Raw genomic sequence first — 17,578 nt, forward strand, 5'->3', positions numbered from 1 at the left:
GCCGTCTGTATCCAAGCATCGAATTAGCAAATGAAAACCCGGGCAGAGATGGGAGGATTTTTTAAAGCAAGACGTGGAATTCATTGCCTGAAAGAGTGGTGGAAGCAGATTCAATAGTAATTTTCACCAAATCGGATATGTACTTGAAGGACATTTTTCAGGGTTATGGGGAAAGAGAAAAGGAGTGGGAGTAATCAGCCTGTGCAACTTAGTAAGCCTGGTCTTTGAAAAGAGACAGAGAAAGATGAGGATTCAACATCCCGCTCAGGCAATTATAAATTAAAACAGATAGCATGTTCTGCCCTCCAGCAATAACTGTCAGAGAATAGGTGTGTGTGATGTGTTGGCAATAAACGTATCTGTTGTTAAGCAGATGTAGGGGCAGAGGCACCTGGGGCTGCTAAGTCATATCCTTGAAGGTGGCAGGGTAACTTTAGTGGGCTATTAAGAAAGTGTAAGGGATACTTGATTTCGTACATAGGTGCACTGAATCAAAATCAAAATAGTCATACTAAATCTTGACATGTCAATTTGGCTGGAACATTGTGTACAATTCAAGGCACCTCACTTTCTGAATGTGGAGAGATTAGTGAAACTGGCATTATTCTCCGTAGAGCAGAGAAGGATGAGGGGGAAAGGTAGTAAGGCCTGGAACATGTTACCTCAAAGGGCGTTGGAATTAGATTCCATAGGAACTTTCAAAATGCCCCTGGGGGACCCTCCGCTTCATCATCAGCGCACCCACACCCACGGGTTTCCCAGCAGCATGGGATGGCCACAATGGGAAACTCCATTGGCCTGCTGCAGAAATGGAGGATCCTGCACCCTGTATTTGAAGAAAACACCAAAATAAAAGCAAAATACTGCAGATGATGGAAATCTGAAATATAAACAGAAAATACTGGATAAACTCAGCAGGTCTGGCAGCATCTGTGGAGAAATAAACAGTTAACATTTCAGGTCCATATGACACTTCATAGCTGAAGAGGAATAGAAAAGGAATGCTCTATGTCCCCTACCCCCTCTCCAACAGCATTTATCTGTTTTTATTGCACATGAAGTGAACTGATTTGCGGGATTATGAAGAAACAGCTGGAGTGTGGGACAACTCTTTCAAAGAGCTGCCACAGAGACAAACGGCCCCTACCAGTCCACAGAATCCAGGGGGCCATTTGACCCATCGAGTCTGCACCGAATCTCTGAAAAAGCACTCTACCTAGGCCCACTCCCCCAACCTACCCCCCAAAGTCAGCGCATTGATCAGGGGCAATCTACCTAACTGCACGTCCTTGGACTCAAAGGGGCAATTTAGCATGGCCAATCCACCTAATCTGCACATCTTTGGACTGTGGGAGGAACACCCAGATGAAACCCACACAGTCATGGGGAGAACACGCAATTCCACACAGTCACCCAAGGCTGAAATCAAACCCTTGTCTATGTGGGTTTCCTCCGGGTGCTCCGATTTCTCTCCAAAGATGTGCAGGTTAGGTGGATTAGCAGTGCTAAATTGCCCCTTAGTGTCACAAAGATGTGAAGGTTGGGTGGAGCTATGGGGCTTGGGGGATAATTTGGGGGAGTGTGCCTAGGTAGGGTGCTCGTTCAGAGGGTCAGTGCAGGCTCAATGGGCCAAATAGCCTCCTTCTGCACTGTAGCAATTCTATGATTCTATAACATCATGAATACTGTCTTCAATTTTGGTCACTTTGACACAAGGGGAATATCCGATGATGGAGACAGTGCAGAGAAGAATCATGAGGCTGATTTCCAATGTTCATGGATACAGAAACACTGGACCAAACTTAAACTATTTAACCTTCAAAGGAGGCAACAGAGGCCTTCACAGAATTTCATGGTGTCAAAAACCATAGATAAGATAAATCAGAACAGTCATTCAAGATGAACCTTGACAGTAGGATTAGGGCATCTAAATTCAAACAGATAAAGGTAGCTTCAGGATTAATGCCAAGAAGTTCTTTTCCACACAAGGTGTAAACAACAGTGGATATAGAACAGCACTGGCAAAACCCATAAAACATTTGGATGTTGTGATGTAATGATTCTCCTCATCTGTACCCATCTTGTGATTTTTTTTTAAAACATTTTGACGAGCAGCAAAAAAAAAAATCACCAACCACAAAATTAGTAATGCCAATTAGTAATTAGTTGTGAATAATACATTTTACATCAGCAAAGACATCCATCCTTTTCTCAGTTTCAAATGAGCATATTATTTCCCTTCATTCCAAGAAAATGAGGAAGTTATGAAACTTTCCCAGCAATTGCACCACCTATCAGACAAAACACTCTCATTGGAATGCTCTCTCTGTTAGTCATGCAAGAAACATGGCACTAAGACAGAGCAGTTCAATTTGACTGACTCCCCGGAAGTTGGCACAATGGACAATTTAATCTTGGAAAAGTAAAGCCACGTTAATATGTAAATCAACCAGCAAATTCAAAGAATTAAGAGATAAGGCATGAGTTGCAAATCTCCAGAAATTGCTCGCTGATGCGGGCACTCCACCATTTGCTTCACACAAGTGACATCTCGCCCTTAGCCTCGTGTTGCTTTTGACAAGCTTGTTAGATTTTTTACATTAATTGTCCATTAAGCTCACGACAGGGTAAGTGCCTTCTCATTGTTGTGATAGCTTCAAACGGTGGGGCGGCACAGTGGCGCAGTGGTTAGCATTGCTGCCTATGGCGCCGAGGACCCAGTTGCGATCCCGGCCCCGGGTCACTGTCCATGTGGAGTTTGCACATTCTCCCCGTGTTTCCGTGGGTCTCACCCCTACAAAGATGTGCAGGGTAGGTGGATTGGCCATGCTAAATTGCCCATTGGGGAAACAAAAGAATTTGGTAGTCTAATTTTTAAAAAAATTATCTCAAAAGGTACAAATCATGCATCTGAGCCATGAGGTGCTGGGCACAAGTCCCACTCCAGGGCTTGCACACAAAAATCAAGGTTGGAAATCCAGTGCAGCGCTGAGGTAATGCTGCACTGTCACAGGTGTTGCTCCTCAGGTGGGACAATCAACTGAGACCCTTCCTGCTCTTTGGTGAACTCCTGAAACCATTTTGAAGAAGTCCTTGGGAGTTAAGCCAGGGTCACAGCCTCAGTCAACATCACAAAAACGGATTGACTAGTTATTATTATGTTGTTTTGTGTGGGAACTTGCTGAGCACAAATTTGCTGCTGTGTTTCCTATATTAGATCAGTGACTTCGCTTCTAAAACTTCATTAGCTAGAAGTAGCTTTGCAATGGCCATGGGTCTTGAAAGGCACAATATGAATGTAAATCTTTCTTCTTTTAAGATTTTACTTCCTTTTCAGTTGTCTCCATTATTCTCTCACTTAATCCAACCTATCTTTCTCTATTTCCTTTTTCATATCTGATTTGACTAACATCCATTTTAATTTGTCTTCCTTCTCCGTCATTCCTCTGTTTACTATTTCTCAATTGTTACATTAGTTAAGGATATATAATGTTGGTCCATCTGTTCACATATGGTACCAGATCTCCCATTGCCCTTGTGTCGCTGTTATCAGCTCACACTGACAGCAAAATGCTTTTGAGTTGATGGACGCAGGAAAATATTGAAACAATAAACAAAGTCCCTGAGATAGCTGGCATCAGCAAGATTTATAACAATATTCACCAGTTGCATCAAAACTGCACTATTATTGCAATGACCCAGAATGTGCTGGCATGGATCTCACATCCTTGTCCTGTTAGTTAGGCTTTTTTTGTGCATTCTTTGGCTCAAAGATTTTTTTTGCCCACAAAGTTACTGGAAGTGTGAGATGTTAATGACACAGTGAAGCCAACAGGGCTTGGGGGTGCATCCATGGTGAACAATTGGATAAACAGTGTGAGGATGATTCAATGGAAATGAAAAAGTCCCGTATCGGGCCCATTTAGCGGGGTGTTTCCCAGCGCTTGCAGCACCGAGAATGACCCTGCTATTAAAGAGGACTCTACTTCATTTTTGGGCCTCGGCGAGGAACGCCCCACCAAGGCTGCACTTAGGCTAATTTCCTGCAGTAACAAGGTCAGTTTGTCAGTGCAGGAAGAGATTGGCGTGCTAGTTTTAAATATCAGCACCTCCCACTGTGGCCTCCAGACTCCCCCAATGCCCCAACTTACCAATCAAAGGGTCCTCGAGACCCCACACCCTGCCTCATAAGGGCAGAGCATGACCTGTCCCGATCCCCGGCATGGGCAAGGTGCCACCTGAGCATCTCTAACGTGGCACTCTGGCAGTACCCCTGCCAGCTTGGCAGTGCCACCTGGGCACCATGGATCCATTGAGGTCAGAATCCAGACTGTGACGCCAACGAGATCTTCTTAGATCTCACGAGGTGTATTGAGCATTTGTAATTCCCGGCCTTGTCAGGTCCCGAGTCCTTTAGATCGCACTCTATTTCTCCTTAGGTAATGAGATCAAAGTACTGAGAAAAGATTAGGGGAAGGACAGAGAAGGAGCAGGAATTCAATATCAAATCAAGTATATGAAGAGAAATAAAGAGGGAAAGAAATATTGGATCAAACGAGAGAGAGAAATGAAGACAGGTAAGAAAAGTAAGAAAAACATTCAAGTTTGACTATTTAAAAATCTCCAACAATTTACAATGTGAAGGTTGTGTATATTCAAGACAGAAGTTGATGGATTTTTGGCGAAGAAAATCAAAAGATATGGGATAGTGCAGGTTGATGGCGTTAAGGTGAAAGGTGAGCCACAACCTTGTTGAATAACAGAGCAAGATAGAAGGACCAAGTGGTCTACTTCTGATCCTATTTCATATGTTCCTGTAAATATGAATGAGACTCTGCATATAGTTGCTTATTTTCTGGACAAGAAAGGTCAGTTGGGAATAATTAACAATGATCATACTGCTAAAAATGTACTTATGCTGTTAATTGCCAGACTTAGCTTTCGGTGGCGAGTTCAATGGGCAATTAATGTGCAAATGCTGCAACTTCATGGAAATTCTGGTGAGGATGAGGGAGAGGTGTCATTTTTGAGAACAGAAGAATAGTGCATATCATCCAGTAACTTGTTCACAACAGATCTATCATCCTTGTCATGAGTTGTCAGGAGTTATGGCATGCTGATGGTAAAGGCCAAGCTGCCCAACTCCCAAAGGAAAACATGAAACAGCTGCCATAACGTTTTTGCAATTTGTGTATTATGAGGAGGTTTATTGAAGTCAGGGAGTAACTCTCAGACCAATTGTGGTGACTTTATATTAAAGTCAAACATTTATTAAAATAAGCAAATGAAAAAAAAATACACTTAAAAATAACTTTACACAGTTAACAGTACTTTTTAAACATTTCTAAAATGATCTTGGCTTAAAATATCCTCAGAGCTAACCCCTCCTTCCCCATTTTAATGCAACAGTCCTCATAGATGTCCTCAATCATAAAATTCCAGGAGCTTTGCCACATAATGGCCTGTTGCTTTAAGGTTTCTCTGGAGGGTGCCAGAAAACTGGTTCTCACAGGTCTGGCTTCATCCACGCTGATCTTTCAGATCTCACCAGCCACTACACACACAGTCTTCAATGTTTTCTTAAATCTATTTTTCCCCTTTGATTTTACACGCTGTTGTTTCTTAAAATCATTCAGCAGCTCCCTTTTCCCAGGATTGATCAACCCCTTTTTTAATTTTAGGCTACTATACTTTAAAAGTAAATTTACACTATTTGACCTCATCTATTTACAATCTTCCAATTATATATATTTCTTTTGAAATACGACTTCAAACCACTTATTTCTTTGCCTAATGTAAATTCTTATTTACGTTCTCCTGGCACCCTCTGTTCATCACCGTATCAAACCACTTGCCTTAACACTCTTCTTATTGATGATTGGCCTTTGGAGTCTTTCTGTCTTTAATTCACACGCTTGTTTTCCAGGATGACAATGTGACAGTGATAATGCAAAATATTAAAAATAATTTTCCTGACACAAGGGATTTGTTCATTATTAACGGCATGGGTCATTCACACACCTTGTGTTTTCAGCGAACTCCGGGTCATCATAGATGACCTACAGGATTTACTGCAGCAGTCACCATGGTTACTTACACATACTTTTACAGCTTCTGCGACCTTACCTGTTTCGTGGGATGAGAGCAGCAACGTCATGGGAAGTCCATCGCATCCAAGCCACCTACAACTCTAACTTTGAAGCATATTGCTATTCCTTTACTGCGGCCCAAATGCTTTACATAATCCTATTAGCGGACACCATCAGCAGAAGGTAAGTAAGAGGAGGCCAGGCCAGGCTTGGTTGCACTCTCATCTCCACACCAAAAGGCTGCGGACTCAAATCTCAATGCAAACAAATGGACATATAATGAACGTATAATCTTGGCTGACACTCCAGTACAGCACTGAGAGAATCCTGCACTAAGATGTGCAGTTTTTTGGATGAGAAGTTCAACTGAAGTCTCTTTTGCCCTTTTGAAAGGACGTAAAATATCCCCTGACAGAACTTTGAAAAAAGACCTGGGAGGTTCACCTGAGTGTCCTGCATTTTTATCCCTCAATCAATACCTGGTTACCTCACTGTTGTTTGTGCCGCTTGCTGTGTGTAAATTGGCTGCTGCATTTCCTATATCCCAAGCGTGACTATATTTCAAACTCACCTAATTGGTTTTAAAGTGGTTTGGATCATCTTGAGGTCAACAAAAGCAATATATAAACAATTTATTGATAGAGAGGGAATCAATGTGGAGGGGGAGAAGTGGATTAGTGGTAGAGATCAGCCATAAGCTTACTGAATGGTGGAGCAGGGCTCGACAGATCTGTCTTGCTCTTCTTCCTTATCTTCTACCATCCACCATAATAGTCTCAGATCAACGCGAGAAGGGTAATGAATGCAGCACCATCAGTGTGAGACACACTCCAAGTACAAATGAATTCAAAGAGTGAGATAATGGCCCTAAAAGATTTGGATTGCAATGGTTCAACAAGAAGGCCCACCACCACCTTCTCAAGGGAATCAAGGGGTGGGTGATAAATGTTGGCCTAGCTGGAGACACCCTCAACCTAATAATGAATGTCCTCAGGTCATAACTCAAGCAATTAAGGTAGGATCACACTGAAGGTCCCATCAGTCACCCCATTAAAGTATATGGAATCGGTATGGGTGCACCTTATTTGCAAATGACAGACAGGCACATCTTCCCATCCACCTGCCTCTTGTGGCATGAAAAGTAACACTTGAGGGGCATAGATAGACAGGAAGAAACATTTCCCCTTGGTGGAGGAATCAATGACCAGTGGGTGTAGATTTAATAGACCAGAGATTTAGAGGGGATGTGAGTAAAAACTTCTTCAACCAGAGAGTGGTGGGAGTCTGGAATTTGCTGCCAACATTTAAGAAGTGTTGAGATGTGAACCTGCCTGGCCAAGGCATACAAGGCAAAACGCTGGAAAATGGGATTAGAATACTTTAAGAACATAAGAACATAAGAATTAGGAACAGGAGTAGGCCATCTGGCCCCTCGAGCCTGCTCCGCCATTTAATGAGATCATGGCTGATCTTTGTGGACTCAGCTCCACTCTCCGGCCCGTACACCACATCCCCGAATCCCTTTATTCTTTAGAAAGGTATCTATCTTTTTCTTAAAAACGTTTAAAGAAGGAACCTCAACTGCTTCACTGGGCAAGGAATTCCAGAGATTCACAACCCTTTGGGTGAAGAAGTTCCTCCTACACTCCGTCCTAAATCTACCTCCCCTTATTTTGAGGCTGTGCCCCCTAGTTCTGCTTTCCCCGACCAGTGGAAACAATCTGCCCGCATCTATCCTATCTATTCCCTTCATAATTTTATATGTCTCAATAAGATCCCCCGCATCCTTCTAAACTCCAATGAGTACAGTCCCAGTCTACTCAACCTCTCGTCATAATCTAATCCCCTCAACTCTGGGATCAACCTTGTGAATCTCCTCTGCACAACCTCCAGTGCCAATATGTCCTTTCTCAGGTAAGGAGACCAAAACTGAACACAATACTCCAGATGCGGCCTCACCAACACCCTATACAATTGCAGCATAACCTCACTAGTCTTGAACTCCATCCCTCTAGCAATGAAAGACAAAACTCGATTAGCCTTCTTAATCACCTGTTGCACCTGCACACCAACGTTTTGCGACTCGTGCACCAGCACACCCAGGTCCCTCTGCACAGCAGCATGTTTTAACATCTTACCGTTTAAATAATAATCCATTCTGCTGTTATTCCTCCCAAAATGGATATCCTCGCACTTGGCAACATTGAATTCCATCTGCCAGACCCTAGCCCATTCACCTAACCTATCCAAATCCTTCTGCAGACTTCCGGTATCCTCTGCACCTTTTGCTTTACCACTAATCTTAGTGTCGTCTGCAAACTTTGACACATTGCACTTGGTCCCCAACTCCAAATCGTCTATGTAAATTGTGAACAACTGCGGGCCCAACACTGATCCTTGAGGGGCCCCACTAGTTACAGGTTGCCAACCAGAGAAACACCCATTTATCCCCACTCTCTGTTTTCTGTTAGTTAACCAATCCTCTACCCATGCTACCACTTTACCCTCAATGCCATGCATCTTTAGTTTATGCAGCAACCTTTTATGTGGCACCTTGTCAAAAGCTTTCTGGAAATCCAGATATACCACATCCATTGGCTCCCCGTTATCTACTGCACTGGTAACGGCCTCAAAAAATTCTACCAAATTAGTCAGACACGACCTACCCTTTGTGAACCCATGCTGCGTCTGCCCAATGGGACAATTTCCCTCCAGGTGCCCCGCTATTTCCTCCTTAATGATAGATTCCAGCATTTTCCCTACAACCGAAGTTAAGCTTCCCGGCCTATAATTACCCGCTTTCTGCCGACCTCCTATTTTAAACAGTGGTGTCACATTTGCTACTTTCCAATCCTCTGGGACCACCCCAGAGTCTAGTGAATTTTGATAAATTATCACTAGTGCGTTTACAATTTCCCTAGCCATCTCTTTTAACACTCTGTGATGCATCCCATCAGGGCCAGGAGACTTGTCTACCTTTAGCCCCATTAGCTTGCCCAATACTGCCTCCTTAGTGATTACAATCATCTCAAGGTCCTCACCTATCATATCCTTATTTCCATCAGTCACGGGCATGTTATTTGTGTCCTCCACTGTGAAGACTGACCCAAAAAACCTGTTCAGCTCCTCAGCCATTTCCCCATCTCCTATTATTAAATCTCCCTTCTCATCTTCCAAAGGACCAATATTTACCTTAGCCACTCTTTTTTGTCTTATATATTTGTAGAAGATTTTACTATCTGCTTTTATGTTCTGAGCCAGTTTACATTCATAGTCTACCTTACTCTTCTTTATGGCTTTTTTAGTAGCTTTCTGTTGTCCCCTAAAGACTTCCCAGTCCTCTAGTCTCCCACTAATTTTTGCCACTTTGTATGTTTTTTCCTTCAATTTGATACTCTCCCTCACCTCCTTAGATATCCACGGTCGATCTTTCCCCTTTCTACCGTCTTTCTTTTTTGTCGGTATGAACCTTTTCTGAACACTGTGAAAGATCGCTCGGAATGTTCTCCACTGTTCATCAACTGCTTCACCATGAAGTCTTTGCTCCCAGTCTACCTTAGCTAGTTCTTCTCTCATCCCATTGTAATCGCCTTTGTTTAAGCACAAAACACTAGTGTTTGATTTTACCTTGTCATCCTCCAACTGTATTTTAAATTCCACCATATTGTGGTCGCTCCTTCCAAGAGGATCCCGAACTATGAGATCATTAATCAATCCTGCCTCATTACACAGGACCAGATCTAGGACCGCTTGTTCCCTTGTAGGTTCCATTACATACTGTTCCAGGAAATTATCCCGGGCACATTCTATAAACTCCTCCTCAAGGCTGCCTTTACCAACCTGGTTAAACCAATCGATATGCAGATTAAAATCTCCCATGATAACCGCTGTACCATTTCTACATGCATCCATTATTTATTTGCTTATTGCCTGCCCTACCATCCTGTTACTATTTGGCGGCCTATAGACTACTCCTATCAGTGACCTTTTCGCCTTACTATTCCTGATTTCCACCCAAATTGATTCAACCTTGTCCTCCATAGCACCAATATCATCCCTTACTATTGCCCGGGTGCCATCCTTAAACAACAAAACTACACCACCGCCCTTACCGTCCATTCTATCCTTTCGTATAGTCTGATACCCTTGGATATTTAACTCCCAGTCGTGACCATCTTTTAACCATGTTTCAGTAGTGGCCACTAAATCATAGTCATTCACGATGATTTGCGCCATCAACTCATTTACCTTATTTTGTATACCACGAGCATTCAGGTAAAGTACACTTATGCTGTTTTTTATGTCTTTGTTATGAATCCTAACACCTTGATCAGTAACTTTTCGCAATTTATTTTTCCTCTTACCCTTTCTCCTAATTTTCCTTGTCTTTGAACCCATATCTCTACATAATAACCTGTCACGTAACCTGCTGCCATGATCTCCATTAACCATTATACTGTCCATAGCTTTACACTTCCCTTCCCCCCAACTTGCTAGTTTAAAGTCCTTGTGACCAACCTATTTATCCTATTCGCTAGAACACTGGTCCCAGAATGGTTCAGGTGAAGACCGTCCCAACGGTACAGGTCCCTCCTGCCCCAGTACTGATGCCAATGCCCCATGAAATGGAATCCCTCTTTCCCGCACCACTCCTTTAGCCACGTGTTAACTTCTCTAATTTTCTCAGCCCTATGCCAATTGGCATGTGGCTCGGGTAGTAATCCAGAGATTATAACCCTGGAGGACCTGCTCTTTAATTTAGTTCCTAGTGTTTGATAATCCCCAAACAGGTCCTCTTTCCTAGTCTTACCTATGTTGTTAGTCCCAACGTGGACCACAACAACTGGATCCTCCCCCTCCCTCTCCAAAATCCTTTCAAGCCAATCAGAGATGTCCCTCACCCTGGCACCGGGCAGGCAACATACCATGCGGGACTCTCGATCTGGCTTACAAAGGATGTCATCAATCCCCCTAATTATAGAATCCCCTACAACTACCACTTGTCTTTTTGCTCCCCCCTCTTGAATGGCTTCCTGTACCACGGTGCAGTGGTCAGTCAACGCATCCTCCCTACAGCCCTCTTCCTCATCCATACAGGGAGCAAGTACCTCATACCTGTTGGACAAGGCCAAGGGCTGAGGCTCCTCAACTCCTAAACTCAGGATCCCCCTACCTGCCTCCCTTGCAGTCACACCACTCTGTCCCTGACCACTGTCCGAATTAACAGAACTTATTCTACCGGGTGTGACTGCCTCCTGAAACAAAGCGTCCAGGTAATTTTCCCCCTCCCTGATGTGCCGCAGTGTGTGCAGCTCGGTCTCCAGCTCATCAATTCTGAGCCAAAGTTCCTCGAGCAGCCAACACTTGCTGCATGTGTGGTCACTAGCGGTCTCAATGGGATCCACCAGTTCCATCATCATACAGCAACAGCACATCACCTGTCCAGCCATATTCAACTAGATAATTAATTTAAATATATATATATATTTTTTTTTAAATTTTCTTTATAGAACCTCAAGGATAAACCCGAACACCAACAAAAACACAGCCACTCACCCGAACTCAGTCACTCACCTAAACTCAGATGCACTCTGTTCCAATCAGCACTCCGTGACTAAAGGCACTCCTGCCACACCTTTTGTGCACTCACCGCTCCCAGCAACTTTGGTGGTTGTTTTTGACTGGCGCAGACACAGTAGGCCGAAGGGCCTTTGCTGTGTTGTAGACCTCTATGATTCAATGTCTATCATTGGGGAGTATTGTCCAACACTCCACCGCAACCTCAGCCACATCCCTGAGACAATTTATTTAATAAAAATACATATTTGGCCTTTCTTCTTTGGTGGCATAGAACAAACCAGTGGGGGTCATGTGGATTCTGGTTTGCCTCAGGTCACCCGATGTACCAGCCCTCAGAGGTTGGATAGATCAAGACTAGGCCAAGTAAGTGGAAGCTGCCAGCTAGGGAATACCAGACTGTGGCTCTACACTTGCTGATGACATTTGCCTTGCAAAGTCAGGGCTGTCTTTAGCATGTTTGAATCCCTGCCATTTCTTCAGAATATTCTGTGATCACCTATGACATTGGTCGTCAGAAGCAGGAGAATTTTTTCATCCATTCATACTTTCAATTAGCACACCTATAACAGATTTTAAATCCAAACACTTGAGGCTGATTGCAATGTTATTGATAGTACATGAAGGATCTCTTATCGCCTATTCATTGAATAGAGGGAGAATGAGCGAGGTGAATAGATACACATATTCTATTTTTTAAACCTTGTATCAAAATTATTTTCTGTGGCAAATCATTTTAGAAAAGAATCCCTGAATGTGACCAAGAACCTCAGCACAATTCCGCTAGATCTGGGGGTGTGTTGAATGAGATTGAAAAAGCAAAACATGCCTTTAACTTCATGTCACAGCAGGCAGAGCTGCTGGTAAAGTCATAACAAAACCAGCAAAAAGAACATCCAAGAAACTACTAGCTAAGTCAGCTAAAGCAGGCAAAGACATAGCACATTTTCCAGTTTTTAGAAATATGGGAGGTGCACCACAGTTGGAATTCTAGCAAATGTTTCCTCTCTATATCCCCGAAGTCCCCAACTCCCTCCCTGCTTAGATCAGTAACACAGCGCGGGCAGAACAAGGTCCCACTAGGATTCTATTGTCTGCCGCATTTGCTGATCTAAGCAATGGCAACAATTTGGGATGTGAGATAAGATTGGGGGAAAAAATGCCATGATAGCCAACACTTCTGGAATTCCTTTGACAATTATAAATTTGGTTATCAGGCAAGAATTCACCATTTCTTTTTCAGTAACTGCCTTTCTAGTTATTCTATCCAATTGCTCTACTATTTCACCTGCACCCTTTTATTCCCACCATTACACTTGGTTTAATTATTTTATGAACATACCAATTCGGAGGAGTAGGCTACTTGGCCCCTCGACCCTGCTCCACCATTCAATAAGATCATGGCTGATCAATTTGTAACCTCACCTCCACGTTCCTGCCTATCCCAGATAATCTTTCACCTTTGTTAATCAAGAATCTATCCAGCTCTGCCTGAGAAATATTCAAAGATTCTGCTTCCACTGCCTTTTCAGGAAGAGTTCCAGAGACTCATGACGCTCTGAGAAAAAGTTTCTGCTCATCTCTATCTTAAACGAGTGACCCCTTATTTTTAAAGTGACCTCTAGTTCCACATTCTCTGACAAGAGGAAACATTTATTTTTTGCATTCACTAATGAAATGAGTACTGGGCCAGGTGGTGGTGAGACACTTTCTTGAATCATTGCAGTCCATCTGTTGTAGGTATCAACAGTGCTATTAGGAGGAAGTTCCAGATTTTTGAACCAGTGACATTGAAGGAATAGTGATATAGTTGCAAGTCAGGGGCAGGTGGTGATGTTCCCATGCATTTAATGCCTTGATCTTCTAGTTAGTAGAGGTCGCAGGTTTGGGAGGTACTGACGGAGACTTGGCAAATTTTTGCAATTAACTTCATAAATGTGTCACAGTTGGAGGAGTGATTGTTTAAGGTGGTAGATAGGGTGACAATCACGCTGGCTGCTTTGTCTTCAGTGGTATCAAGCTTTTGAGTATTGTAGGAACTGCACTCATCGGGCAAGTGGGGAGCATTACATCACATTCCTGGTTTCTGTGTTGTAGATGGCTGACAGGCTTTGAGGTGACAGAAGGCATGTTACATGTTGCTGAATTCCTAGCTTCTGCTAGGCGAGGCTAAATTTTCCTTATGTCTAAATATCTGTAGGTTAGGTTAATGGGTTATTGGGATAAGGTGGGGGAGAGGTATTGGGTGGAGTGCCCTTTCAGAGGGTCGGTGCAGATTCAGCGGGTTGAATGGCCTCCTTCTGCCCTGCAAGGATTCTATGTTTCTGACTTGTTCTTGTTGCCACAGTATTTATATGGGTTGTCCAATTAGGTTTCTGGTCAATGTAGTCTCTAGGTGGTCAAGGATTCATCAGTAGTTACCACTGCTGCCTCACGGCGCCGAGGACCAGGGTTTGATCCTGGCCCCGGGTCACTGTCCGTGTGGAATTTGCACATTCTCCCCTCGTCTGCGTGGGACTAATCCCCACAACCCAAAGATATGCAGGCTAGGTGGACTGGCCACTCTTTTGAGGTCCACCAACAATATAGGAGGAAACAAACTTAGGAACAAAGCAAGAAATGGCCACTCCTGTTAGGGGCACTGCCCGAACATGACAAAGATCAACGGAAACTTAAAAACATCAGAGTGCAATTAAAGGGGTCAATAATGTACCCCAACCCCTGCGGTGCCCAGCGGGCACAGAAGCTCTCGATGGTGCCAGTGGACATCGCATGCTCCCTTTCTAGGGACACATGGCTACGAATGTAGTTGCGGCAGAGAGACAGTCTGGCCAGACGACACCCTCGGTCGCCCGCTGCCTGGACCTATAAATGGTGTGCTTCGCCAGGCCCAGGAGCAGGTTCACAAGGAGGTCCTCCACCTTCCCTGCCCCTCTCCGCACCGAGTGCCCGTAGATCAGGAGCACGGTGCTGAAGTGCAAACAAAACTCCAGCAAATGATTGGTTAGAAAACTAAAAAGGGAGTGCAGCCTAAAACATGCAACGTAGATAAGGTCCATAGACTCCCCAATGCCACAAAAATGGCAGGCATGAACCGGTGATTGTACAGCACTGTTGCATGCAACACCCTTCACCCCAGGTCCCCAAGATAGGTGGACTGGCCACACTAAATTGCCCTTAATTGGAAAAAATAATTGGATATTCTATAATTTAAAAAAAGGATTCCTGTCGTAATACCAACATCATCAGTGGTAATACCAACATCAAGAGTTGGTTAGACTCTCTCACATTGGAGACGGTCATTCTCACAAACGTTACTTGCCATCTATTAGCCTATGCCTGAACAAAGAACAAAGAAATGTACAGCACAGGAACAGGCCCTTCGGCCCTCCAAGCCCGTGCCGACCATGCTGCCCGACTAAACTACAATCTTCTACACTTCCTGGGTCCGTATCCCTCTATTCCCATCCTATTCATGTATTTGTCAAGATGCCCCTTAAATGTCACTATCGTCCCTGCTTCCACCACCTCCTCCGGTAGCGAGTTCCAGGCACCCACTACCCTCTGCGTAAAAAACTTGCCTCGTACATCTACTCTAAACCTTGCCCCTCTCACCTTAAACCTATGCCCCCTAGTAATTGACCCCTCTACCCTGGGGAAAAGCCTCTGACTATCCACTCTGTCTATGCCCCTCATAATTTTGTATACCTCTATCAGGTCTCCCCTCAACCTCCTTCGTTCCAGTGAGAACAAACCAAGTTTATTCAACCGCTCCTCATAGCTAATGCCCTCCATACCAGGCAACATTCTGGTAAATCTCTTCTGAAATCTCTGAAAAGTGCCCAAGTCTTGCTGCATGCAGGTACAGACTGCTTCACTCTCTGTCGGATGAGTTGCAGACTGACCAGAGTAACAATCAGCAAACATCCCAATTTATGACTTTATAATAAAGGGAATATCATTGAAGTAGCTGAAGCTACTTGGGTCTAAGTCAGTATCCTGACAAACTCCTGCAGCAGTTTCTTGGGGCTGTGATGAGGTCAAGCATGCAAGTTATTTATCAGTGCATAGGAGAAATGAAGATCCAATTAAACAAAACTACCACGCAAGGATAATATTGGAGAACAGGGGTCGGAAGAAAAGTAAGTGGATAAATGCTGGAGTGGTGGTGCACAAATGGAGATTTGTTGCAATTGTTCAGAAAGTGAGTGATAGGTACAATTTCCAAGCCATTGCACCAAGAACACATACAGACCCCAAAATATTCAAGGTAACATCCAGCATTAAAATATTAGAAAGTATTAGTGGCATTTGTTTGAAATGGCAATCCAAACACTTGGTATAGAATTTCCAAGGTTTCCTGCCATAACCCTGTTGGAAACAATGCAAAAGCATTTTAAGTGTTTCTCGGGTTTTTGCTGAATGCATGGAAAGGCATTGAGAGAGCCACCATTTAGACTTCAGGTTCCGGCTCAGTTGACTGGACAGTTGCTTTGCGATGCAGAGAAAGGCCAACAGCATGGGTTCAATCCCTGTACCGGCTGAGGTTATTCACGTAGCCCTGCCTGCTCAACCTTACCCATCGCCTGGTGTGGTTTTCCTCAGGTTAAATTTGCACCAGTGAACTCTCTCCCTCAAAAGGAGGAAAGCAGCTTATGGTCACCTGGGACTATGGTGACTTTTCCTGTTGGGAAAAACTACTGAGTCATTGTGAGTATGCAGGCATTACACCGGAGGCATTTTATGCACAGCCCACATCTTACAAACAGCAAAGAGCTCCAATGGCTGAAGGAGAAATGGCTGCTAGGATACCAGAATATGCTGCCTATTGTAACAGGCATGCAGTTTACCATTCCAGCCAGCAGCACCAATACAGCAAGTAGCACAGTGGAGTGTCCTCCTGGTTTTTGCAACAAGTCAGGAGACCAGTGCAGATATGAAAACATGCCACTAAATGAGCCAAGCTAAAACATGAAGAAATATATTACTAGATTTTTGTTTGGAAAATCTCCTCAGGATGAGACTTTTCTGCCTTCAGATTGCAAAGTGGTAACTCCTATCTTGGATTATGAAGGGCAAATTTGTGTTCAAACTTTAGCATCTACTTATGCATTAGAATATGTTTCGTTCAGCTTGAAAATGTCCAAAGCAGGTGCACTCACATCTTTTAAGACCCACTTGGAGGACCAAATTCTGAGACAGTATAGTTGAGAGAAAAATGTGGAATGGAAGCATGAACTCAACAAGTGAGCAAAGAATGTGGATGAACAGACACCTTGTACTCAAAAGCAATGCCCTGAGAGCACGTATAGTCATCAAAAACTGGCAATCAGCACAGTGGTTTCATAACTAAACAGCATATTTTGGCTAAGATCAAGTGTAGTATCTGCTCTGCCTTTTGGCTCAGATCTGGTATGTCTCTCTTGTGGGGACCATGAATTGGATTCAATTTGAATTGGTTGTTGGAGCAGGCGAGGAGCTGGATTAGGGGTTTGCCCCTGTCCACACTCTGAGCCCTGGCTTTGTAACTCAGAAAAAGTAAAAGAGCCAAATCAGTTGAGTAAATAAAGCCACATACTGTGACCCCCCCCCCCCCCCTTATAAAAGCCATTGCCTGGATACATGGGATGGGAAATTGCAAGTGGAGGAGAGGTTTCATACAATATAACTGCTGACACTGGAACAGAGGATACAAGATTGGTTGGTTTTGATAGAGGTGATTGCCTCTCTTTGGGGAGGCAAGACAAGGAACCATTAATTCAATTATGTATTTAAGAGCAAGGAGAGTAATTTCAGGTTGATGAAAAATTGGACTTAGGTTGAAGGGTGAATTCAAGGGGCAATTCCTTCACCCAGACACAGGTGGGCTTTGGAAATTCACTGTCTGACAGGGTGGAAGAGGCAGATACCCT

This window comes from Scyliorhinus torazame, chromosome 13 (genome assembly GCF_047496885.1).
Source record: "Scyliorhinus torazame isolate Kashiwa2021f chromosome 13, sScyTor2.1, whole genome shotgun sequence".
NCBI lineage: Eukaryota > Metazoa > Chordata > Chondrichthyes > Carcharhiniformes > Scyliorhinidae > Scyliorhinus > Scyliorhinus torazame.